Here is a 26,368-nt window from a genome sequence, read left to right on the forward strand (position 1 = left end):
TGCAATGTTTCAGGCAACAGAGGCTGAAAACAACATTGTTAAGGCGGGGGGACAATTCTTATACTCTGTGAGGCTTCTTGTTTAATTTTTATTAAATTTCCAGAATAATAAGCGTAGGATAGCTAACGTTTGTCTGTGCGGGGTAGATTAGTTAACCTTTACTGAATTCACAATATGGCATCAGAGATTTAATCTGTATTTCCTAATTCTTATAAATTAAAGCTGAAGTTTAAGCTTCATTTGCACGTCAGAAATACCACTTGCCATGAATAAATAATGTTTTTAGAAGTGAGCATTCCTGATCTCCCTGTTTGTTAAGAATTGTCTTCTTTTTTCAGCTGCTACTCTGCTAAGACAGAGTTAGCCCCTGAGCTATGTTATCAGTTCAAGGCTTTGCAGATAGCGCTGTATTGTGGGGGAAAAATAAACATGGTTTTCAAAAAGGAGGAGAACATTTCTATAACGCTGAGACTTTTAGTAATCAGGGCTATTGATGTCAGATGGCTGTTGGGACAAATGACATCATAAAAAATACAAAATTATGTTTGTTTATGTTCATTTATTTTCAGATTTCTTAGTAGTAAAGGGGCTGTGCTTTCACTCAGGCTTATATGATGATGTCATTTCTCAGACCAGCAGCTATCTGCTAGCATTCTGTCCTGGACTTGGGGCGCATCTGTGACAGTAGCTGGGCCTGTCATCCAGTGAATAGCTCATAGTTGACTCCCCTCCATCAGTATAAGCATGGGTGTGGGTGACTGCATGGTAGAGGGGGCCGGGGTAGCCAGGGACCAGAGGTTAGTGAACCATTGGGTAAGATGTATAACTGTTACTCAGGCTCATAATTTTCCAACTTTTTCAGATAGTAATAACAAGAAAGTCCATCCTTACCAGTGTCAGTCTCTGTTTTAAGTGTTATTCATATATTACCTCATTTAATTATCACACCAACCGTATGAGAAGCTGAGGCTCAGAATGTAAATAGGCTACTGAGGTCACATTGCTGGTGGATCTTAATCTCAGGCCAGCTTGGCTCCTAAGTGTGTGTTCTCACTCTATTGCCTCTGAAACAGGAAGGAATATATGGATACTCTAAACTGTTAAAGAACAAGTTGAAAGAATTTTATTTCCGGCAACATGGGCTGACAAGAACCAGAAAACAACAAAAACTTCTGGAATACATATCAAGAACCATTTTAAAAAACGTGTCAATGAGCTGCAAAATAATTAAGTGTTTGCAAAGGCAAAAAAATTAAAATTAAAAAGTGAAAGTAGAAACCCAAAGAAGTAATTAGATGCCATTTTTCACCCTTAAGATAGTTGCCAAGTGTCATACTGAAACTCTCTTTTCATAGTCTGGGAAGAGGATGGGGCAGCAGAATAGCAGACAAAGTTTAGATCCTGTCCAAGGTAGGAGGGTTAGGAGAAGACATCAAAAGTAGGACACCGGCCGGGCGCGGTGGCTCAAACCTGTAATCGCAGCACTTTGGGAGGCCGAGGCGGGCAGATCACGAGTTCAGGAGATCGAGACCATCCTGGCTAATACGGTGAAACCCCATCTCTACTAAAAATACAAAAATTAGCCGGGCGTAGTGGCGGGCGCCTATATTCCCAGCTACTCGGGAGGCTGAGGCAGGAGAATGGCGTGAACCCGGGAGGCGGAGCTTGCATTGAGCCGAGATTGCACCACTGCACTCCAGCCTGGGCGACAGAGCCAGACTCCATCTCAAAAAAAAAAAAAAAAAAAAGTAGGACACCAAAAAGATAGGTTTAGTGTAGGAGGGAGCTATGAATCAACCTGTCTGCCTCCCCTGTCTCCTGACCCCTCAATCCCTACAGCCCCTGGAGCAGCAGACAAGATTGTCCATCCTGAGGGAAATCATCTCTCCTGAGAGTGAGGATACATTAATATATAACCATGGGCAGCCCTTCCACTGGTGGCTTCACACGTAAGCTGTATAATCTAAAAAGTCTCAAGCTGCAAATTTAAAGTGACATCAGGTTTTTAATGCCTTCCAGGTTCCTGGCAAAAGCAAAATGGAAGACAGCTTCAAGGAATGTAAGTTTTTAATCAAAAATCACAAACATGTATAATGGGCAAGAGCCAGCAGAAACAATGTACAGAGGAAACAACCTACAGAGACTTAAGATATTAAAGTCACCAAACATCACATGAAGTGTGTCTTACACGTAAAGAAACCACGGGATTAAAGAGCATGAGTATGAAAATAATCAAGTATATTGGGAAGAATTACCAAATGGAAATCTAGATTTGAAAAATACCATAACTGAAATGGAAAGTTTAATGGATTAGTGTCACAGCCAACTAGATACTACCAAAAAGAGAATAATGGATATGAAGAAATAAATACATATTCAGACTTGTAAAGACTTAAGACTTTCTTACCTGGAAACCTGCACTATAAGAAAAATTAAAGGATGTCTTTTAGGCAGTAAGAAGGATACCATATTGAAATCTAGATCTGCACAAAGGAATGAAGAGCACTGGAAATAGTAACAAAATGGACAAATATATGATTTGTTATTATTACTTAAGCCTCTTTAAAATATAATTGTTTAAACAAAAGTAATAAAGTACTATGGAATTTACAACATGTAAAATAAAATGGATGATAGTCATAGCTTAAAGACTAGGAGGGAAGAAGTATACTGATGTAAGTTTCTTATACTAAAATGACATATTATCATTTGAAGGTAGACTGTGATCAGTTGAAGACATGCTCTATAAACACTAAAGCAACCACTAAAATAACTAGCCAAAGAATTGTAGCTGTTCAGGAAAAAACAATCTCATCAAAAAGTGGGCTAAGGACATGAATAGACAATTCTCAAAAGAAGATATACCAATGGCCAACAAATATATGAAAAAATACTCAACCTCACTAACTATCAGGGAAATGCAAATCAAAACCACAACACGATACCATCTTAATCCTGCAAGAATGACCATAATAAAAAAATCAAAAAATTAAAATAGGTGTTGGTGTGGATGTGGTGAAAAGGGAACACTTTTACACTGTTAGATGGGAATGTAAACTAATACAACCACTATGGAAAACAGTGTGGAGATTCCTTAAAGAACTAAAAGTAGATCTACCATTTGATCCATCAATCCCACTTCTGGCTATCTACCCAGAGGAGAAGAAATCATTACATGAAAAAGATGCTTTCACATGAATGTTTATAGCAGCACCATTCACAATTGCAAAAATAAGGAACCAGCCCAAATGCTCATCGATCAACGAGTGAATAAAGAATATACACACACACATACATACCATGGAATACTACTTAGCCATAAAAAGGAATGAAATAATGGCATTTGCAGCAATCTGGTTGGAACTGGAGACCATTATTCCAAGTGAAGTAACTCGGAAATGGAAAACCAAACATTGTATGTCGTTACTCATAAGTGGGAGCTAAGCCATGAGGATGCAAAGGCATAAGAATGATACAATGGACTTTGGGGCTTGGGGGAAAGGGTGAGAGGGGGTCGAGGGATAAAAGACTACACATTGGGTACAGTGTACACTGCTCTGGTGATGGATGCACAAAAATCTCAGATATTGCCACTAAAAAACTTATTCATGTACAAAACACCACCTGTTCCCTGCAAAAACCTATTGAAATAAAAATAAAGAAGGATAAAGAGGAACCACAAAAAGAAATTGAAAAGCAACCAGTAAAGGAGAGTATGATGTTCACAAAGCCAAAGGAAAACATTATTTCAAGAACATGGTGGCCAACTTTATCAAATGCTGCTGAAAGTTGACATAAAATGAGACCTGATAGTCAGCCATTGGATTTAATAAAGTGGCTAGCCCTGATGACCTCACAAGAGTCCTTTGGGTGAAGTGATAAGGAGAAAGCTTGACTGAAAGGGATTTCTGAGAGAACAAAGTAGAGGGGTTGAATGCGGTAAGCACAGGCAACAATTTCAAGAAGGTTCACTCAAAAAAGGAATGGAGAAAAGGTAAGTAGTTATAGAGGAAGTAGAGTCAAGATCACTGTGTTCTATGAGATGAGAAAAAAAATATCATGTTTGCATGCCAATGGAAATCATCCACAGAGAGGGCAAAATTGATAATGTAGGAAATACAAGGAAGTATTTCTGGAATAATGTCCTTGGATTGGAAGTTAGGAAAAAGAAATATTGACTTTAGATGATAGATCATTCCATTCATCCATAGTAAGTGGGATATGAGTATATGAGCACAAATACAAGTGGATGGATAGATGTATTCCTGCCAATTCTTAAGGTTGCTTTCATGAAATAAAGGCAACATGGTACTTTTTCTCCACTTAAAAATTTACAATAGTTAATAATGTCATATAGAATTCTGTGAAATTCTTGAAATATTCAGTGATTAAAAGATTATTTACTGAAGCATGCATTCTGCCACATATTTTTCTAGGCATTGGAGGTAAACCAGAGACAAGGTTCATATTTTTGTAAAGTGGGGACAGATATATATCACAGGGCACATAGCAAAGCCAGCTTTCATAGGGAAGTGAGGAGTTAAGCTCAGAGAGAGCAGGCCCTGGGTCCACCATTCTTTCAATATCTACAGAACTGGGGTTGTAGGGGGGATGGTTTGAGGTCTTCTAGTGACTAATTTGAACTTGCCATTCCAGATTCATCTCTCATTCAGTCTTTGCCTACATACTTAGCTTCAGTGACTGCAAATCTAACCACCCCAGTACAAAACTACACCAACATTCCCATGTGTACTGGTCTGTTTTTTTTTTCATACTAACTCCTTAGCCTCAATGCCCTTTTCCCCTTCTCATAGCTTACCATTATTTTAACACCCTACACAAATAACACCTCTTCAGCACCTTTCTTCAAATAAAATGTATTATCTTAAGGTTTACAATTAAAAAAAAAAGAATTGTAGGTTGGGCTCAGTGGCTCATGCCTGTAATCCCAGCAGTTTGGGAGGCTGAGGCAGGTGGATCATGAGGTCAGGAGATCGAGACCATCCTGGCTAATACCGTGAAATCCTGTCTCTATTAAAAATACAAAAAATTAGCCAGGTGTGGTGGTGGGCACCTGTAGTCTCAGCTACTCGGGAGGCTGAGGAGGAGAATGGCATGAACCCAGGAAGTGGAGCTTGCAGTGAGCCGAGATCCCGCCACTGCACTCTGGCCTGGGTGACAGAACAAGACTCTGTCTCAAAAAAAAAAAAAAAAAAAAAAAATTGTGGCCGTTTAAGAAGAGAGATAAAATGAGATAAAATGGTATGATAAAAATACTTGATTAATTCAAAGGAAAATGGAAAAAGGAATTAAAAAACAGATGAGATGAATAGAGAACATATGCAAGGTGAGTGGCTCAACCTAAACATATCAGTAATCACATTAAATGTAAATAGTCTAAATACCCCAACTAAAAGGCAGAGAGTGTCAGATTACATTGAAAAACTAAGACCCAACTATATTCTGCCTATAAGAAAGGCACTATAAATATAAAGACACAAATAGGTTAAAAGTATAAAGATGGAAAAAGATATACCATGCTAAAACTAGTCAAAAGAAATTTAGAGTGGCTATATTAATATCAAAATAGATTTCAGAGCAAAGAATTATTTCTAGGAATTAAAGGTTATTTCATACTGACAATGTGGTCAGTGAAGAAGATATAACAATCCTAAATGTTTTTGTACCTAATAAGGCTTCAAAATGAATAAAAGATAAACTAATAAAACATCAAAGAAAAATAGAAAAATGCATAACTATGAGATATTTTAATAGCCTTCTCTCAATAATTAATACAACAAGTGGGCAGAAAATCAGTAAGAATGCAGTAGATTTGGCCGGGTGCAGTGGCTCATGCCTGTAATCCCAGCACTTTGGGAGGCTGAGGTGGGCAGATTACCTGAGGTCAGGAGTTCAAGACCAGCCTGGCCAACATGGCAAAATCCTGTCTCTACTAAAAATACAAAAATTAGCTGGGCATGTGGCAAGCGCTTGTAATCCCAGCTACTTGGGAGGCTGAGGCAGGGAGAATTACTTGAACCCAGCAGGCAGAGGTTGCAGTGAGCCGAGATTGTGCCACTGCACTCTAAACTGGGCTACAGAATGAGACTCCATCTCAAAAACAAACAAACAAACAAAAAAGAATATAGTAGATTTGAACAACACTATCAGCTAACTTGACTTGATTGATATTTGCAGAACACTTTGCTCTACAATAGCAGAATACAGATTTTTCCCAAGTGCACATGGAATATTTATGAATCTATACCACACTGTGGCCCATTTTTAAAAGTCTCCATAAATTCAAAAGTATTCATCATATACAGTGTGTTCTCTGTAAAACATACTGCATATGATGAATTAGAATTAAATTAGAAATCAGTGACAGAAAGATTCTTGAAAATCCCCAAATATCTGACATCTAATACACTTCTAAATAAATCATAGGTCAAAGGAGAAATCTAAAGGGAAATTAAAAAGCAATTCAAAGTGAATGAAAATAGAAAACAACATAGAATATATGCGCTGTCACTAAAAGAGTACCTAGAGGAAAATTTATGTCATTAAATATTATATTATTCACAATAGCAAAGACTTGGAACCAACCCAAATGTCCAACAATGATAGACTGGATTAAGAAAATGTGGCACATGTACACCATGGAATACTATGCAGCCATAAAAAATGATGAGTTCATGTCCTTTGTAGGGACATGGATGAAATTGGAAATCATCATTCTCAGTAAACTATCGCAAGAACAAAAAACCAAACACCGCATATTCTCACTCATAGGTGGGAATTGAACAATGAGAACACATGGACACAGGAAGGGGAACATCACACTTCGGGGACTGTTGTGGGTTGGGGGGAGGGGGGAGGGATAGCATTGGGAGATATACCTAATGCTAGATGACGAGTTGGTGGGTGCAGCGCACCAGCATGGCACATGTCTACATATGTAACTTACCTGCACATTGGGCACATGTACCATAAAACCTAAAGTATAATAATAATAATAATAATAATAATAATAATAAAAGAAAAAAAAAAGATTTCATAACCTTTTAAAAAAAAAAAGAAAAAAAGAAAAGAAGAGAGGTCTCAAATCAGTGACTTCAGTTTTCACTTAAAGTTGGAAAAAAAAGCAAATTAAATCCAAAGTAAGCAGAAAAAAGGAATAATAAAGATCAAAGTGAGAATCAGTGAAAGAAAATAGGTTAGAGGAAAATCAGTGAATCCCAAAGCTTGTTCTTTGGGAAAATCAATAACATTGATACATTTTCAGCCAGATTGATCAGGGAAAAAAGAGAGAATTACCAGTAGAAGGTATGAGACAGGTGACATCACTAAAGATTCTACAGATATAAAGGGATAGTAAAATAATATTAGGAATACTTTTATCTCAATTAAATTCAATGCCATGGATAAAATCGACAAATTCCTTCAAAGACAAATTTCCAAAGTTCACCCAAGAAGAAACAGATAACCTGAATAGCCCTGTATCTATTAAATAAACTCAGATTCGTTTTTTACACTTTATCTTAGGTAAAAGGCCTAGAAATGATGAAAAATGTTGTTTTAAGACCTCCCTATAGGCTAGGCACAGTGGCTTATGCCTTTAGTCCCAGTGCCAGCACCTTGGGAGGTTGATGCGGGCAGATCACCTGAGGTCAGGAGTTCGAGACCAGCTTGGCCAACATGGTGAAACCTCATCTCTACTAAAAATACAAAAATTAGCTGGGTATGGTGGCAGGCACCTGTAACCCCAGATACTTGGGAGGCTGAGGCAGGAAAATTGCTTGAACCTGGGATGGGGGGTGTTGCGGGAAGTCAGGGACCCTGAATGGAGGGACTGGCTGAAGCCATGGCAGAAGAACATAAATTGTGAAGATTTCATGGACATTTATTAGTTCCCCAAATTAATACTTTTATAATTTCTTACGTCTGTCTTTACCGCAATCTCTGAACATAAATTGTGAATATTTCATAGACACTTATCACTTCCCCAATCAATACTCTTGTGATTTCCTATGCCTGTCTTTACTTTAATCTCTTAATCCTGTCATCTTCATAAGCTGAGGATGTATGTTGCCTCAGGACCCTGTGATGATTGCGTTAACTGAGCAAATTGTTTAAACAATATAAAATCTGGGCACCTTGAAAAAAGAACAGGATAACAGCGATGTTCAGGGAACAAGGGAGATATCCATTAGGTCTGGCTGCCTGAGAACCAGGTGGAACAGAGCCATATTTCTCTTCTTTCAAAAGTGAATAGGAGAAATATCACTGAATTCTTTTTCTCAGCAAGGGACAGCCCTGAGAAAGAGAATGCTTTCCTAGGCGGAGGTCTCTGAAATGCCACTCTGCAAACGTCTGTCTTTTATGGTTGCAGATAAGGGATGAAATAAGCCCCGGTCTCCCGTAGCACTCCCAGGCTTATTAGGAGGATGAAATTCCGGCCTAATAAATTTTGGTCAGACCAGTTGTCTGCTCTCAAACCCTGTCTCCTGATAAGATGTTATCAATGACAATGCGTGCCCGAAACTTCATTAACAATTTTAATTTTGCCCCAGTCCTGTGATCTAACCCTGCCTCCATTTGCCTTGTGATATTTTATTACCTTGTAAAGCATGTGATCTCTGTGACCCATACCCTGTTCGTACACTCCCTCTGCTTTTGAAAATCACTAATAAAAACTTGCTGTTTTTGCGGCTTGGGGGGCATCCTGGAACCTGCCAACATGCGATGTCTCCCCTGGACACCCAGCTTTAAAATTTCTCTCTTTTGTACTCTTTCCCTTTATTTCTCAGACTGGCTGACACTTATGGAAAATAGAAAAGGACCCACACTGAATTATTGGGGGTGGGTTCCCCCGAGGTTGCAGTGAGCTGAGGTCACACCTCTGCACTCCAGCCTGGGCGACAGAGTGCGACTCTCCCTCAAAAAAAAAAAAAAAAAAAAAAAAGTCCTGGCTCCGTGGCTCACCTTTGTAATCCCAGCAATTTGGGAGGCTGAGGTGGGCAGATCATGAGGTCAGGATGAGGTCAGGAGATGGAGACCATCCTGGCTAACACAGTGAAACCCCTTGTTGACCAAAAATACAAAAAATTAGCCAGGCGTGGTGGTGTAAGCCTGTAATACCAGCTACTTGGGAGGCTGAGGCAAGAGAATCACTTGAACCCAGGAGGTGGAGGCTGCAGTGAGCCGAGATTGCAAGACTGCACTCCAGCCTGGGTGACAGAGGGAGACTCTGTCTCAAAAAAAAAAAGAATAACATAAAAACCTCCCTATAAAGAAATTCAGGCCCAGATGGTGATAGTAGTGAAATTCACCAAACATTTAAGGGAGAAGTAATAACAATACTTCACAAACTCTTCCAAAAAACTGAAGAGGAAGAAATACTTCCCAACTCAATCTATGAAGTCAGCGTTACCCTGATACCAAAATTATCCTTGTACCCTGGCCAGACAAGGATATTTGAAGAAAACAAAACTACAGACAATATTCTTCATGAACATAGGGCAAGAATTCTATGCAAAAGTTTAGCAAATGAAATCCTAAATATAATAGAAAGGTAATAAATCATAATTAAGTGGTATTTATCCTAGAGATGCAAGATTGATTTAAAAATAGAAAATAAATCAATGTAATTTACCACATAAACAAACTAAAAAATTGTATGATCACCGTAATCAATACAGAAAAAACATTTGGCAAAATCCAACATCCATTATTGATAAAAACTGAGGCAAATTAGGAACAGAGGGAACTTCCTCAAGCTGATAAAGGGCAATTCCAAAAGTCCTTCAGCTAGCATCACACTTGATTGTGGAAGACTGAATACTTTCCCCTTCACATCAGGAACACACTAGGGATGCCTGCCCTCACCACCTCTATCCAGCGCTGTATTGGAGACTGTGCAATCAGCCAAGAAACAGAAATAAAGGACATTCAGTTTGGAAAGAAAGACATAATGGTCGTTATTCACAGACGACATGATTGTCTGTGTAGAAAATTCAGTGGAATGTACAAGAGGTTAATAAGTGTGTTTACCAAGGTTTCAGGACAAATTACTGTACAAAAATTGTTTAATGAGAGCTTTGTAACTTAATTCAAAATTAAAATGTAATGCATATATTATTGGTTGGATTAACCATCACAAAATGTACACACATTGCAAAATATCATATTGTATACTATGAATAGATAAAATTTGTATTTGCCAAGTAAAAAATAAAGAAATTAAAATAAAAAATTAACAACATTTACAATAGTATGAAAAATGTAAAGTACTTAGGAACAAATCTGACAAAAAATGTAAAAGGCCTGTACACAGAAAACTGTAAAACATTGCTATGATAAATTAAAGAAGCCATAAATAAATGGGGAGATATATGTTGTTCATGAGTGAGAAGACTCAATATTGTTAAGAGGTTATACTCTTAAAAGACAGATTCAATATAGATTGACTACAATCCCAATCAAAATCCCAGCAGGCTATTTATTAGTGTCTAGATCCATTCCATCAAAGACCTGGCACCCACAAGAATCTGCCAACCCATTTGGGAAATAAGAGTCATCCCTGGTGTGCCTGAAAAGCACCATCAGCTCCCCAGGTCGCCAGAAACAGAAGTCTTAACTGGCTCTGAGTGTTGGACATCAGATTACACTGGTTTCAGCATAACGTACACTCAAGTTCAGCTGAAACTGAAGCTGTCCACAACTGCTGCTTTATGTTGGCTTTGGGACCTGGCAACCACCATTCTACTTTCTGTCTGTATGAATTTGACTGTTCTAGGTATTCATGTAATTGCAATCTTGCAGTATTTGTCTTTTTGCGACTGGTTTATTTCACCAATGGCAATGTCCTGAAGATTCATCCATGTTGTTGCATGTATCAAATTTCCTTCCTTTTAAAAGCTGAATAATATTTCATTGTATGGATATACCACATTTTGCTTACCCATTCATCTGTCAATGAACACTTAACATGGCTTCTGCCTTTTAGTTATTCTGAATAATACTGCTATGAACATGTCTCTTTATGTGTTTCATGCTATTGTTTTGGGTGTATACCTGAAAGTGGCAATGCTGGATCATATGTTAATTCTGTGTATGGTTTTCTGAGGAGCCATCAAACTGTTTTCCACAGCAGCTGCACCATTTTACATTCCCACCAACAATGCATGGGGGTTTCAATTTCTCCACATCCTTGCCAATGCTTATTATTTTCTGTTTGTTTTATTTTTGGATAATAGTCATTCTAACATGTGTGAAGTAGTATCCCACCATGGTTTACATTTGCATTCCCCGATGACTAATGATGTCAAGTGTCTTTCCATGTGCTTTTTGTATATCTTCTTTGGAGAAATGTCTTCTCAAGTCCTTTGTCCATATTTAAATCAAGTTTTTAAAGTTATTTTAAGGATCAAATAAAATAGTGTATTTAGTACGCTGACTGGATCATAATAAACACTCCACAAAATGTTAAAAAATTGAGTTTTTTTTGTTGTTGTCATTGAGTTGAATTTTTTTTAACTGAAGTATGTCTGTACAGATAAGCCACAAATCCCAAGAAAACAGATTGATGAATTATCACAAGGTGAACACATCTGGGACACCAGCCCTTAGATCAAGAAATAAAACATTACCAGAGCTCCCATGCAAACACTAAGATGATCACTATGCTGACTTATAACACTATAGGTTTGTTTTGCTTGTTTTGGAGTTTCACGGAAATGAAATAGTGTAGCACACATTCATTTGTATCAGGTTTCTTTCACTCAACATTATGTTGGTGAGATTCACCAACTGTGCATGGCAGTTATTAATCTATTTTCATTACCATAAAAATTCCATGATATAATATATATTTGTCCATTATTCCATGATTAACATTGGGCTACTATGAAGAGTGCCTCTATCAGGATGCATTTCTTTTGGGTTTTCACATTGGAGTGGGATTTCAGGATCATAGGGGTGCTCACCTTTAGCAGTATTCCCAAATAATTTTCCAAAGTAGTTGTGCTATTTCACATTTCCACCAGCTGTGTATAAATGTTTCAGTTACTTCACATTTTCACCAACACTTGGTATTAACAGTCTTCTTAATTTTAGCCATGCTGGTCGGTGTGTATTGGCTTCTCATTGTGGGTCACATTTGTCTGATGGTTTATGAGGTTGGGCGTTTTTATATGCTTTCTGGCCATTTGGATGCTCATTTGTCTTTCCTTACTTCCTTTTTCTTTTCTTTTTTTAAAAAATGAAGTTCCTATTCCTTTCTCTTGTTCATTTTTCCGTTGGATTCTTTATTTTATTTGTAGAAATTCTTCATGCACTCTGGACATGAGTCCTTTGCCTGTCATATTGTGACAAATATATTTCCCATTTGTGACTTATCTTTTCCCTCTCTTATTGAATTTTTTGAGAGATTCTTAATTTTACTATCATCCAATGTATTGATCTTCTCCTTTTGGGGTAGTTTTTTTTTTTCTATTGAAGAAATCATTCCCTGCCTTCTGAGGAGCTTTTAAAATATACATATGCCTACTAAACCCCACTGCTTTGATACATATTTTATGCCAGAAAATGTACTAGGCACTTTCATGATGTTATTGTCTATTTTGTGGGAAAATATCATCATCATCACTTTCCCAGGCCAGGACATGATATGTGTGCAGGATAATGCCATAGCTCCCCAACATCTGGAAATCTTCCTGCATTGGGGAGGGTGGGCCTGATGACACAATGGGGTCAGGTGGGTGCCAATTCCCAACTCCACAGGTGCAGGGCTTGGAAAACAGAGGAGAGCCAGGTCAGAGCTTGGTCCTGCAATGGACAGAAGATATAGAAGAGTCTGTTCGTATTGCCATGGGGGTCCAGGGACTGCAGGAGGTGGAGAGGAGCAATCAGAAGATAGATCCTGTGTGAGGAGGAGCAGAGCACAAGGGATGAGGCCCCAAGAAAAGGGCAAGAAGGGAGGGACCTCTTGCTTAGCAGCTCAGTATTACACGCATCTAGAGGTGAGGGCACAGCCACTGGCTCCAAATGTACTATCTCTGACACTTGTTATTTTGGTGCAAGGACTGGGAGAAAGTTCTGCACTGTACAGATCCTGCCCAGGAATGGTAGAGGATACCACAAAGCTTGTGGATGAGCAGTCAGGGCTCTCCTGTGGGCAGAGGCTCCAGGGCATGTGAGCCACACTGGAGCTGTGGATAGCGCCAGGCCTCCCAGGAGGGGCCCACACCAGCCTTTCTCTCTTACTCTTTCTGAATCAAGAATGTTGAACACACAATGAAAAGCCCAACTTACAAAAAGAAAGTATTTGCCTGATGAGGTTAGAACTGGTATTATAAGTAGTTTGCCGATCTATATATTGTGACAGAAAGCAGATCAGTGGTTGCTTTGGGTGGAGCATGGCAGGAGAGGCAGGAGGAAGGGATCACAAAGGAGCACAAGAAAACCTGTGGGGGATGGACATGCTCGCTGTCTTGATAATGGTGATGGTTTCATGGGTGCACAAGTCCTTCTATTATATGTCAGTCACCCCTTAGTGAGGCTGTTATGCATCCTCCTGACACATACACACACACACACACACACACACACACGCACACAGACACACACGTAGTTGCAATGAAATGGTTTAAGATACACTTGAGTTTCAAAAGTACACGCTCTCCAAGCCTGCCCGTTTGGCTCTTCCAAGCGTCCCAGTCACGAGGGAGTGAGACCAACATTTGGCCTGACTCCAGCTGCAACATGGCTGCTGACACTACTTCAGGTTCAAAGTTCTGGGACTCCATGAAGCCCCAACTTGAGGAGAGAGGCTGCCAGATGTACAGAGAAGGAAAGACTACCAACCACACATCTGTCTTGCCCCTGACTACTACACACAGGCAATCACTGGAGCTTCCGACTTGAACTTCAAAATCTGTGGGCCCAAGACAGGAGATGTCCCTCCCAACCCCTCTCCCCCCATTCATGGGAAAAGTGGCAATTGAGAGTGGAGGAGAGGATTAAAATACTAAGAGAATGAAACACATCTGAGGGTCCTCAGTTCATTGCTGAGAATGGCTGTTGGAATGATAACCACGCAACTTAAGAGAACAAGAATTGTGGGTAATTTTCCTTCCTGCAAACAGTATGTTTCTTTACTAGTTTCTTACTGCAGGAGGCTTTAAAGCTCCATAGAATATCTTCAGTAATAAGGAACAAAATGAAAAATAAAAAACAATGGTAATTGTCACAGCTAACAAATTGCTATTAGCAAAGATTTTCAGCAAGGTGTAAAAATCAGCAGGCTATATTTTTACCTAAATGATCCCTGCAGTCTATGAAGAGGTGCCTCAAAGGTAGCTAAGACACTGATCTGCCATCACAGGACATTCCCGCCCTGGTCCGGGAGGCCTGAGCTGACCCCGTCCACTCAGCTCCTCTGTGAGGTGATCGACTCAGGTGCTGATCACTTATTCCCTCTGGTAATCGACAGCTGTTGCCAGGCAGCTAACCAAGGACATTGCTGAGGACCAGACAGGGGCAAACAGGCTCCCACCCTGGGACCATTAGCACAGGGCTCTCACCATCTGAGCACCAGCTCCAGAGAAAAAGGAGAAAGAGTTGGTAATGCTACCAGGAGGTGTGGGATCTTCAGTTCTTGTCTTTTTGGAGGAAAGAATTCAGCCAAGAAGTGAGCAGTGACAGTGAAGCAGCTGCAGAGTTTATTTAAAGAGAGAGTACACTCTAAAAGCCAAGTCAGAGTGGGCTGCTTGGAAAAAGAGACAGCGTAGATCGGCACTGGGGAAGCTCCCTTATGAGGGTCTTATATGATTATTCATGAAAGGGGTTGGGAAGGGGTGTTACTAGCAAACACGTTTTGGGTGGTCTCCTGGGAGCACATGCTCTATGGTGATACATGCTAGTACATACATCACACGTCTTAGTAATGACTGAAATCTCCACCCAGGGGCTTTTTTTTTTTTTTTACCATTATAATGAGTAAATGTTACCTTCAGAGCAAGCCAAGTTGAAGTGTGCATGCTCGCTATTAGGCAAAGTCCCTACTGAAGTTATCTCCTGTCAGGGTCAGATAAGTCCCAGTTAGGACCAGAGAAGCCAAACCTCAAGTCCAGATGTGGACTTGGGTGAATGAGGGTCTGAGGAGTGAATTGTTTGCTTCACAGTAAAATCTGAAATATTTATGCAGTATGTGAGTCGATGCATCTCCAACACAGGAGTGTCCAGCCTGGCAAACCAGGGGCCACCCTAGGGAAAGATCCAATGACATCACAATCTTTAAATAGGAATGAGAGGAACAAGGCTGGTGGACATCTCTCTGAGGGCATTACTTTCCAGATATTTGAGCAAGGCCTCCTTTGCAAATCTGGGTGATGGTTATCAAGATAGAGACAAGAGGTATCCAGCAACAGGTGTATTTTATAAAAATTAGTTGTGTAAACATGCTTGTAAAAATTAAAACACTACAGCAATGTATTTGAAAAGTAAACATTTCTCATTATTACACCTACTAGAGATAACTAGCGATGGCTAAACAAAAAGTTCGGTGCATGTTCTGTGTACACTGACTGCCTGAACCTTCCAAGTCTATTTGGCTTCTGATTTGGATAGGGAGAGTCAAGCACCAAGCTTGACTCAGGAAGGAGAGCACTATCCAAATGAATGTAGCTCCAGTATGAATAGCAAGAATTTATATAGAAAGGGACTCACCTAAAAAGTTATCTGATTTTATTCAATTATTGAGCTTGATAGTAAAAGGTTGGATAACAAGGGATAGCTGTAATAACACACACGATGAGAACACAAACTGCTTCTAATATTCATAAACAAGTAAGTGTCTGAGACAGGTCTCAATCAATTTAGAAGTTTATTTTGCCAAGATTAAGGACAAGTTGGAAGGAAAAAACACAGAATCATAGAAACAATCTGTGGACTGTGCCTTTCTCCAAAGATGATGCTGAGGCTTCAATGTTTAAAGGGGAAGAGTGTGCTGGAGGGGAAAGAGGAAGGGTATGGTCACATTACTGAATCCACACATTGCAAAAGAAAAGGATAAGGCAGGGGAATAGTCAATTTTGTATTCATCTTATGCTCAGTAAATCAGCACTTCACATAAGGTAAGATGAGGACAGAGCACCTACCTGTGGGGATATTTAACCTTCTATCTGGAGCTGTGTGCTTAGGAGCAAAAGGAAAGTCAGCTTCTTGCATGATTCAGCTTTCAGCTTAACTTTCTCCTTTTGGCAGAGTGAATTGGGGTCCCAAGTTTCTATTTTCCTCTCACACATTTGAAACTAGACTTGATTTTGCTTAGAAATGTGACATTTATTTATACTTCTAAACAAAATCAAGGCTAGTTATCAATTGCCCATTTTCAGAGAATGAGAAAGCCCAAGAGCTCCGTGACTCCTTCCCATTTCCTTGGGTTATGGATACCAGGACCCTGGGTTCTGCAGAGCCTGGGGACAGTGGATGAGAGAATGCTGTTTCTGAGCATGAAATGGTTGCTGTCAGATCCCTGCTCCTAAACTTACTAGGGAGTGACTGGTCAACAAAAAGAGTGAAACTCTAAAATATTTGAAGAGATTTATTCTGAGCCAAATATAAGTGACCAATGGGCCATGACCCAGCCCTCAGGAGACCCTGAGAACATGTGCACAAGATGGTCAGGGCCCAGCCTAGTTTTACACATTTTAGGGAGACATGAGACATCAGTCAATACATGTAAGGTATATATTGTTTCAGTCTGGAAGGGCAGGACAACTTGAAGTGGGGACTTCCAGGTTATAGGTAGATTTTAAAATTTTCTGATTGGCAATTGGATGAAAGAGTTATTATCAGTAGAAAGGAATGTCTGGGTTAAGATAAGCGGTTGAAGAAATGTAGATATTATCAGGCAGATAAAGCCTCCAGGTAGCAGGATTCAGAGAAAGTAGATGTTAAATATTTCTGATCAGACTCTTAGGTCTGATGTTGATGTCTTAAGGTCTGTGTTGATGTTAATGCTGGAGAAATATAATGATGCATGTCCAATGCTCTCTTCTATCATGGCCTGAACAAGATTTTCAGTTTCACTCTGGAATCCCCATGGCCGAGAGGAGGGGTACATTCAGATGGTTGAAGGGCTTAGAATTTTATTTTTGGTTTACATTCTTCCCTTTATGGCCAATATTTGCCAGCGTCAGCATCAATGGCTATTAATTTTTTTCCCCCAGCACTGCTTGGGTGGCCTATCTGCCTGCCCTGTGTCCATCCTGTCCTTCAGTGAGACTCCCTATGGTGGAGGAACTTGAAGTCAAAATACTTATAGACAAGTAAGTGTTCTAGGAAAGATAGGAATGGACTCGGGCAGGCATTCATTACCCCTTAAAAGATTTATTTAAAGTAAAGAGCCAAAAACAAAAAGCCAATGGCGAGTTTACAAAAATTGACTTTTCTTTCACTTCTATGCGTTGAGCTACTATAATCTTGGTTTTAATTACAGACTTACGGTGATTAACTATACAAAACATATACATTTTTCTAAAAAATAATTGTATATATCTAAATATCTATATCTGCAAAACTTATAACTGGGAGTATTATGCCCAGGAGGCTTGGTCATGAGGTATCTTTATCCTCTTAATAATTATTTTCTTTTAATTTCAGGAAGCAGGACATTTTTCATGGTTGGGGTGGATAAAAAGGTGCCACATAATAACTGAGAAAGCAAAGTTCTTTGTTTTACAAGCTGTTTAGGCACCTATGTACCCTCCTTGATTTGGAGTGTCTGAGCTAACTGTATCCCTCAAAACCAGCCCTTACAATCTCATGCAACCATCTCTTCTGCAACAGTCTCTGGGCCTAGAGGGAGGGTCCTTGCATAGTATTAGCAGTAGGACATTTGCAATGAAAAACAGATCGGGTCCACTGGGATGCCAAATAATGGAGATTTGCATCTCTAATCTTCAGAATGCCATGATTCTGGTTTCCTTTGAAGTGAAACAAGGAGAGATAAATAACATTAATATTTTGACCATCAGAAGAGTACTTGTGTGTCAAAAGACAAAAAATAGCCTATTTCATTAGGTCACCAACTGAAAATATGAAGAAAAATGATAATCTTGTACTCATTAGAAGATTATTATAACTATGAAAACTTTCAGGATTCTCAGGATCATCTTGGCTACACGGGGTCCTCTTTGGTTCTGTATGAAATCTAAAGTAGATTTTTCTAATTCTGTGAAGAATGTCAGTGGTAGTTTGATGGGAATGGCATTGAATCTATAAGTTACTTTGGGCAATACAGCCATTTTTATAGTATTGATTTTTCCTATCCATGGGGATGGAATGTTTTTCCATTTGTTTATGTCCTCTTATTTCCTTGAGCAGTGGTTTGTAGTTCTCCTTGAAGAGGTCTTTCACATCCCTTGTCAGCTGTATTTCTAGGTATTTTATTCATTTTTTTTAGCAATTGTGAATGGGAGTTCATTCATGATTTGTCTCTCTGCTTGTCTATTGTTGGTGGAAAGGATTGCTTGTGATTTTTGGACATTGATTTTATATCATGAGACTTTGCTGAAGTTGCTTATCAGTTTAAGGGGTTTTGGGACTGAGATTATGGAGTTTTCTAAATATAACAGCATATCATCTGCAATCAGAGGCAACTTGACTTCCTCTCTTCCTATATGAATACACTTTATTTCTTCCTTTTGCCTGATTGCCCTTGCCAGAACTTCCTATACTACGTTGAATAGAAGTGGTGAGAGAGGGCTTCCTTGTCTTGTACCAGTTTTCAAAGGCAATGCTTCCAGCTTTTGCCCATTGACTGAGATATTGGCTGTAGGGTTGCCATAAATAGCTTTTATTATTTTGAGATATGTTCCATCAATACCTAGTTTATTGAGAGTTTTTAACATGAAGTGGTGTTGAATTTTATCAAAGCCTTTTTCTGCACCTATTGAGATAATCATGTGGTTTTTGTCTTTGGTTCTGTTTATGTTGATGGATTATATTTATTTATTTGTGCATGGTGAAACAGTCTTGCATCCCAGGGATGAAGCTGACTTGATTGTGGTGGATAAGTGTTTTGATGTGCTGCTGAATTTGGTTTGCTAGTATTTAATTGAGGATTTGTGCATCGATTTTCATCAGGGATATTGGCCTGAAGTGTGTGTGTGTTTGTGTGTGTGTGTGTGTCTTCCTGATTTTGGTATCAGGATGATGCTGGCTTCATAAAATGAGTTAGGGGGAAGTCACTCCTTTTCAACTGTTTGGAATAGCAAAAAGAACAAAGTTGGAGGCATCACACTACTTCAAACTATACTACAAGGCTACACTAACCAACACAGCATGGTACTGGTACCAAAACAGACATATAGACTAATTAAACAGAACAGAGACCTCAGAAATAACACCACACATCTACATCCATATGATCTTCAACAAACCTGACAAAAAGAAGCAATGAAGAAAGAATCTCCTATTCAATAAATAGAGCTGGGAAAATTCACTAGCCATATGCAGAAGATTGAAACTGGAACCCTTCCTTAAACCTTAAACTTAAGACTTTAAACCTTAAACATAAAACTTAAATGTCAAGCCCCAAACCATAAAAACCCTAGAAGAAAACCTAGGCAATACCATTCAGGACATAGGCATGAGCAAGGACTTCATGACAAAAATGCCAAAAGCAACTGCAACAGAAGCCAAGATTGACAAATGAGATCTAAGTAAACTAAAGAGCTTCTGCACACCAAAAGAAACTATCATCAGAATGAACAGGCAAACAACAGAATGGGAGAAAAATTTTGCAATCTACCCATCTGACAAAGGTCTAATATCCAGAATTTACAAGGAAATTGAACAAATTCACAAGAAAAAAACAAACAACCCAATCAAAAAATGGGAAAAGAATATGAACAGACACTTCTCCAAAGAAGATATTTACATAGCCAACAAACATATAAAAAAAGCTCAACATCACTGATTATTTGAGAAATGCAAATCAAAACTACAATGAGATATCATCTCACACCAGTCAGGATGGTGATTATTAAAAAATCAAGAAACAGTAGAAGCTGACCAGGCTGTGGAGAAATAGGAATGCTTTTATGCTGTTGGTGGGCATGTAAATTAGTTCAACCATTGTGGAAGACAGTATGACGATTCCTCAAGGATCTAAAACCAGAAATACCATTTGACCCAGCAATCCCATTACTGTATATATACCCAAAATAATATAAATTATTCTAGTATAAAGATACATGTACACATATGTTTATTGCAGCACTATTTACAATAGCAAAGTCATGGAACTAGTCCAAATGCCCATCAATGATAGACTGGATAAACAAAATGTAGTACATATACATCATGGAATACTATGCAGCCATAAAAGGAATGAGATCATGCCCTTTGCCGGGACATGGATGAAGCTGAAAGCCATCATCCTTAGCGAACTAAAACAGGAACAGAAAACCAAACACCACATGTTCTCACTCATAAGTGGGAGTTGAACAATGAGAACACATGGACACAGGGAGCAGAAAAGCACACACCGGGGCCTGTTGGGGGGTGAGGGGTGAGGGAATAGAACTTAGAGGATGGGTCAATAGGTATAGCAAACCACCATGGCACGTGTATACCTACTTAACAAACCTGCACATTCTGCACATGTATCCTGGAACTTAAAGGAAAATAAAATAAAATATAAAAATTTTATGATTCAATTTGTACTCCATAAAATAAAAGCCAGAGCTGACATTTAGTAACAAGCATTACCCTTTTCCCTTGAAACAATCTCTCTGTCTCTCTCTAGCTCTCCTTTTTTATTAAAGAGAAGTCATAGTGAGAACAATTTGTGTGAAAAATAAGTTTTAGGCTTATTATGGTTGGCTTGTGATATGGCTTGACTCTGTGTCCTCACCCAAATCTCATTTCAAATTGTCATCCCTCCTGGTGGGACGTGAATGTATCATGGGAGTTGTTTCACCCATGCTGTTTTCATGATAGTGAGTTATGAAATCTGATGATTGTATAAGTGTTTGACATTTTATCCTTTACACACACACACACACACAGTCTCTCCTGCCACCTTGTGAAGAAGGTGCCTACTTTCCTTTCTATCATAACTGTAAGTTTTCTGAGGCCTCCCCGGCTATGCAGAACTGTCAGTTAAACCTCTTTTGTTTATAAATTACCCAGTCTCAAATATTATCTTTATAGCAGTGTGAGAAGGGACTAGTACAGCCTGAGTATTCACTTAAAGTGCAGAAACAATTAATTGGTCATATAGGCTTCTCTTAAGTTGGGTTTGTTGGAATTTACCTAAAATTAAGTTATTCTAGTCAAAGCCTGGGTAAAATAACCAGTGTCTCCATTTGTCTCATTTTACAATAAAAGATGTACTTAAGCAAATAACTATATTTTCACCTAATCAGAATACTCACAGCTTTCAAATTATGGATAAACTAGAGAAAAATAAATTTGCTCACAAAAACACACTTCACCCAATTTTTCTAAACTATAAATAACTCAAAATAAAAACATTTGCTTGACTCTTCTTTAATAAGAGCAGTGGCTTTCAAACATGATGTCATTTGTTAATCTTGGAACTGCTATCCACAAGCCAAACAGCTCCTGTCAGATGGGAACCGCCTATCAAGCACTGTAGAATATGTAGCAGTTCTTCACATAGTTAGAGTCAGTCCTATGGGAAAACAGAGGCTCTTTGCTGATGAGTATTATTCTCCTTGCATTCCTCAGGTAGAAAGACGCTATATCAAAAGGATTTGGGTCCCCAGCAGGGTTTGGGACAAAGGACTCAGGGCGTTTGGTTGATCTTCACCTTATTTGTCTCAACATTGCCCCAGGTAATATTATCTTCCTCATTATAACTTTTGCCTTTTGATTAAAAAACATTTTCTATCTGGGGCAAATAATGAATAAGTATTCAAACATATCTATGATTCTTCTGGGGCAGGTCCTTGGACTTCCTTTTCCTTTCAATTTTGTTCTTATTTCCCTAATCATTTATCAAGCATCTTTAAGAGCCCTGAAGGACAGCAAATTTGATAAGGCTTCTCTACCATACGATTGTGCTGAAGCGATGTTACCCAGAGTGCCAATGAAAAAGGGGCCCTTTCAACCCCTAAATTTCTTATTGCATGAGTCCAAGCCACATTTTGAAAAGCCTGCTGGAGGAGTAAAGAGGTTTCTGCAAAGTTCAATCCACCCCCAATCCTCCAATGTCCAGGTAGTCCTGACGGAACCTCCCCTGCATCCAGCTCCAGCCCCAGCCCAGTCCCATTGGATCCCTGACATTCGTTAGAGCCGAAAGATTCAAGGAGTCAGTCCACCCACGAGCAGAGGGGAGGATGTTTCTCAAGAATGAGACAGGAAGTGCAGAGGAAATGCGACACTGTGCCTGCCTTAGAAGACAAGGCCAGTCATGGTCACCTACAGCCCATTCTAGGCAATCCACTCAGCTATGAGGTGAAACACGGAGACCAAGATAGCTTCCCTGTCTGAGACACGTACGGAAGCCAAGAGCCCCAGGATCATCAACCCTGGCTAATCAAGCAGAAACAGGTTTGGAGGGAGAAACAGTCATGACACGGATCTCCAGGAAGTGTCCCCTGGCAGACTGGGAAGTGATCTTTGTTGAAGACATTCAGACAGACCAAGAAACATCAAGGTCCCTCAGAAACAGGAGAGACAGAGCAAGAGGGAGGACAGAGCACAGGCCAGAGCCCAGGCAGGATATAGCACCATGCCATCGGTACAGGCATAAGGGGAGGGGTGCCAAACTGGTGACTTGTCCAGAGAGACCAGTGTTCCAGTGACAGGGATTGTTGCCAACTCCCATTCCTAGCTTCTTCTTCAAGATTGTATCGTTGTGTGGCTTCGTTCTCAGAGAAGAGCTGTGAAAAGATACAAGAATCTTCTTTGACTTTGGTTGGCTCCACCCCTGCAGAAAAATGACCTCCTGTGAGGATTTTGTTCTTGGCTGGAGTGTGATCATATTGATCCTAGAAAAGAGGCCGCTCAAATTGGGGATGAGATTTCAATTGCCCCGGGACTGACGCATCTCGTCACGTGGTCGAGGCCTTCACGAACCCCAAGTGGAACCGCCTTGGAAACGATAGACAACCGGCCACATGACCCAGGCAGAGACCCAGAAACAGGCTCAACAAAGACCAGACGACATGCAAAAATAGCTTTTTTGGCGCACAAGGAACATTCGTCCAAACAAACACGCACAAGGACACAAACAAACCGACAGAGAGAGGGAAAGAGTAAGAGACAGAGAGAGAGGAGAGAATAGGAGACACACACACACACACAAAAACACGCAGTCATACAGCAGTGGCACAGAAACACTCCACACCCCAAGGCAACCTCTGAGGCAGCGGGGTTTTGCTCTACACGAGAACGACCCTCAGGTGAGAGAGCAGCCCATAGGCACACAGGCAGACCTGTCCTTGAGATCACGGGGGTACGATTTCTGGGGAGACTCACCCGAACACCGTCTGGGCAGGTCTGAGGCTGGCATGCCATGCCACTTCCCCCGGACTTCGCCTGTGGTTTCGTCATCCTGGTCGGCCCTTTGCGACTCCTGGCAGCCGGAGACGTTCCTGTCGACCCCGTAGAGAGGTCAGGACGGAGCCTCAGAGCCCCGACACCCAAGCACTGCCACGGAGGGCTCCTGCTTTGCCAAGCCTCAGGGAAGGGTTTCTAAGACAACTGTGGGAATCACTGTGACAAGCATTCCCCACGGGCTTTTGCGCATGCGCATTGGCGGGGCCGAGTAGCGCTCCGCTCCTGGTAGTCAGGCTGCCTCCGCTTTAAACAATGGCAGCTACGTGGAGACAGGGCGGCTCGAGTTGCAGCCCTGGCAGCGGCTGGATCAGGGGTACAGTAGGGGGCGGAGAGGGAGAAGAGGTCACAGGCGTCCCAGGGCCAAACCCCCAGGAATCCTGTATTCAGGACCTCCTTAAGCCGAATTCCAGGGGTGAAGAGGGAGTTTCTGGGCGTCTGCTGGGGTCCCAGGACTCCTCTTGAGATCCCATTTTGGACCCTTCTGGGGGAGAAAGCACGGGCTCACCATATCTGCCAGGCAGGCAGGGCCTCGCTGCATCCCAGAATGATCCCATGGGCCCTAAGCTGTGGTGTCAGCGGAAAATTCACTGACCCAAGAGTCCTCCGCCTCCCTTCCCCTTTGAAAGAGGAAAAGCCCTGGGGCACTTGCAAGCTGATACCACTTTCCAGGACACGTGCACACAGAGACAGGGGCAATTCCGAGGTGGAGCCAATGCGACGACGCGTGGCACGGCGTACCCCAGAGCAGATGGTGTGAATGTGCGTCACCGCGGGCGCATGGGGCGACGGCGAAAGTAACATTGGTGTCCAGGCATGTGCCGGCGGAAGCAGGGCAAAAGTGACCATTCCATCAATGCCAAGGAAAATCAAAGAACACCTGGGATCCAGGAAGGGGCAAAAAGATTCAAGGAGTCAGTACACCCAGGAGCAGAGGATAGGACGTCCCCCAAAGATGAGACAGGAAGTGCAGAGGAAAGGCGGCACCCCTCCATTACTAGAAAACAAGGCCAGTCACGGTGGCCTAGCAAACATTACAGGCAATCAAACCACTTGAGGTGTAACTTGGAGACCTAGGAAGGCTCCCTGTCTGAGACACGTATGGAAGCCAAGAGCTCCAGGGTCATCAGACCTGCCCAACGCAGCAGAAACAGGTTTGGAGAGAGAAACAGTCACGACACGGATCTCTAGGAAGCGAGTGTCTCCCTGATGGACGGGGAGGTGATCTTCGTAGAAGATATTCAGCCAGACCAAGAGGCATCTAGGCCGCTCAGAGACAGGGGAGACAGAGCAAGAGGGAGGACAGAGCAGAGGCCAGAGCCCAGGCAGGATACGGCGCCGAGCCACCGCCACGGGCATAAGGGGAGGGGTGGGAAGCGGGTGGCTTGTCCAGAGAGGCCAGCGTTCCAGGGACAGGGATTGTTGCCGTCTCCCATTCCCGGCTTCCTCTTCAAGATTGTGTGGTGGTGTGGCTTCATTTCGCAGAGAAGAGCCGTGGAAAGGTACAACCGTCTTCTTGGACTCGGGTCTGATCCTCTCCTGCGGGACCATGTGCTCCTGCGGGGCTTTTGTCCTGGGCTGGAGTGTGGTCCCCTTGATCCTAGAGAAGAGGCCGCTCAGGATGGGGATGAGACTTCCATTGCTCCGGCCCCAAGCATCCCCTCACGTGATCGAGGCTTTCACAGACCCAAAGTGGAACCGGCGCCAAAGCGATGGACAGCCGGCCGCAGGACCCAGGGAGAGACGCAGAAAGAGGCTCACCAAAGACCGGCCGACATAAAAGACATCCCTTTTTGACGCACAGGGCACATTCGTCCAAAGACACACACGCACAGGGTCGCGTGCGCGCGCGCGCACACACACACACACCGACAGAGAGAGGGAAAGAAGCACACAGAGGGTGAGACAGAGAGAGAAGCGAGAATGGGAGACACACGCACACACACAGTCCTACAGCGGTGGCAGAGAAATACACGCCCCCGGGCAACCACTGCGGCTGCCGGGTTCTGATCTCGACCGCAAGGAAACTCGGGTGAGAGAACAGCCCTCGGGCACGCAGGCGGGCCTGTCCTCGGGATCACGGGGGCACGACTTCTGGGTAGACTCACCCGAACACCGTCCGGGCAGGCCTGAGGCTGGGATGCCATGCTGCCTCCCCCCGACTCCCCGTGTGGTTTCGTCACGCTGCTCGGCCCTTTGCGACTCCTGGCAGCCGGAGACGTTCCTGTGGACCCCGTGGAGAGGTCAGGCCGGAGCCTCGGAGGCCCGACACCCAAGCGCTGCCACGGAGGGCCCCCGTGTTGCCAAGCCTCGGGGACTGGTTTCTAAGACAACCGTGGGAAGCACTGTGGCGGGAGAATGGGCGCGCGCCTCGCGCATGCGCATTGGCTGGGCCGCCAGGCGCTGGGCTCCTGGCAGTCAGGCAGGCTGCGTCCCCTTTAAATAACGGCGGCTGCGCGGCGGCAGTGGGGGCTCCTGCTGCAGCCGCGGCTGCGGCTGGAGCCGGGGTCCAGTTTGGGCCGCGCGGGAGAGGGGGCCGCAGGTGTCCCAGGGTCAAGCCCCCAGGAGTCCCGTCTTCAAGACCTCCTGGAGCCGACTTCCACCGCTGGAGGGGGAGCTTCAGGGCGCCTGCTGGGTTCTCTGGACTCCTCTTCAGAAGCGATTTTGGACCCCTCCGGGTGACAAAGGATGGGCTCACCACATGTGGTGAGGCAGGCAGGGCCTGGCTGCCGCACACAATGATCCCATGGCCCTCAAGGCGTGGTGTCGC

At 42.0% G+C, this 26,368-nt stretch overlaps 1 long non-coding RNA gene across 2 annotated transcripts; it reads right to left on the reverse strand.

Annotated features, from left to right (window-relative positions):
* Positions 1–21,548: 21,548 nt before the first annotated feature.
* LOC129051316 (uncharacterized) lies at positions 21,549–25,935 on the reverse strand. 2 transcript variants are annotated; one of them, XR_010138166.1, is made up of 3 exons: positions 25,707–25,935; positions 23,521–23,636; positions 21,549–22,969 (listed from the first exon to the last, which is right to left on the reverse strand). It is a non-coding gene; the product is annotated as an uncharacterized LOC129051316 (long non-coding RNA). The 2 variants fall into 2 exon arrangements; XR_010138165.1 differs by lacking the exon at positions 25,707–25,935 and having other exon boundaries at positions 23,521–25,618.
* Positions 25,936–26,368: the final 433 nt, after the last annotated feature.

The sequence above is a fragment of the Pongo abelii genome, chromosome 19 (genome assembly GCF_028885655.2).
Source record: "Pongo abelii isolate AG06213 chromosome 19, NHGRI_mPonAbe1-v2.0_pri, whole genome shotgun sequence".
Lineage (NCBI taxonomy): Eukaryota > Metazoa > Chordata > Mammalia > Primates > Hominidae > Pongo > Pongo abelii.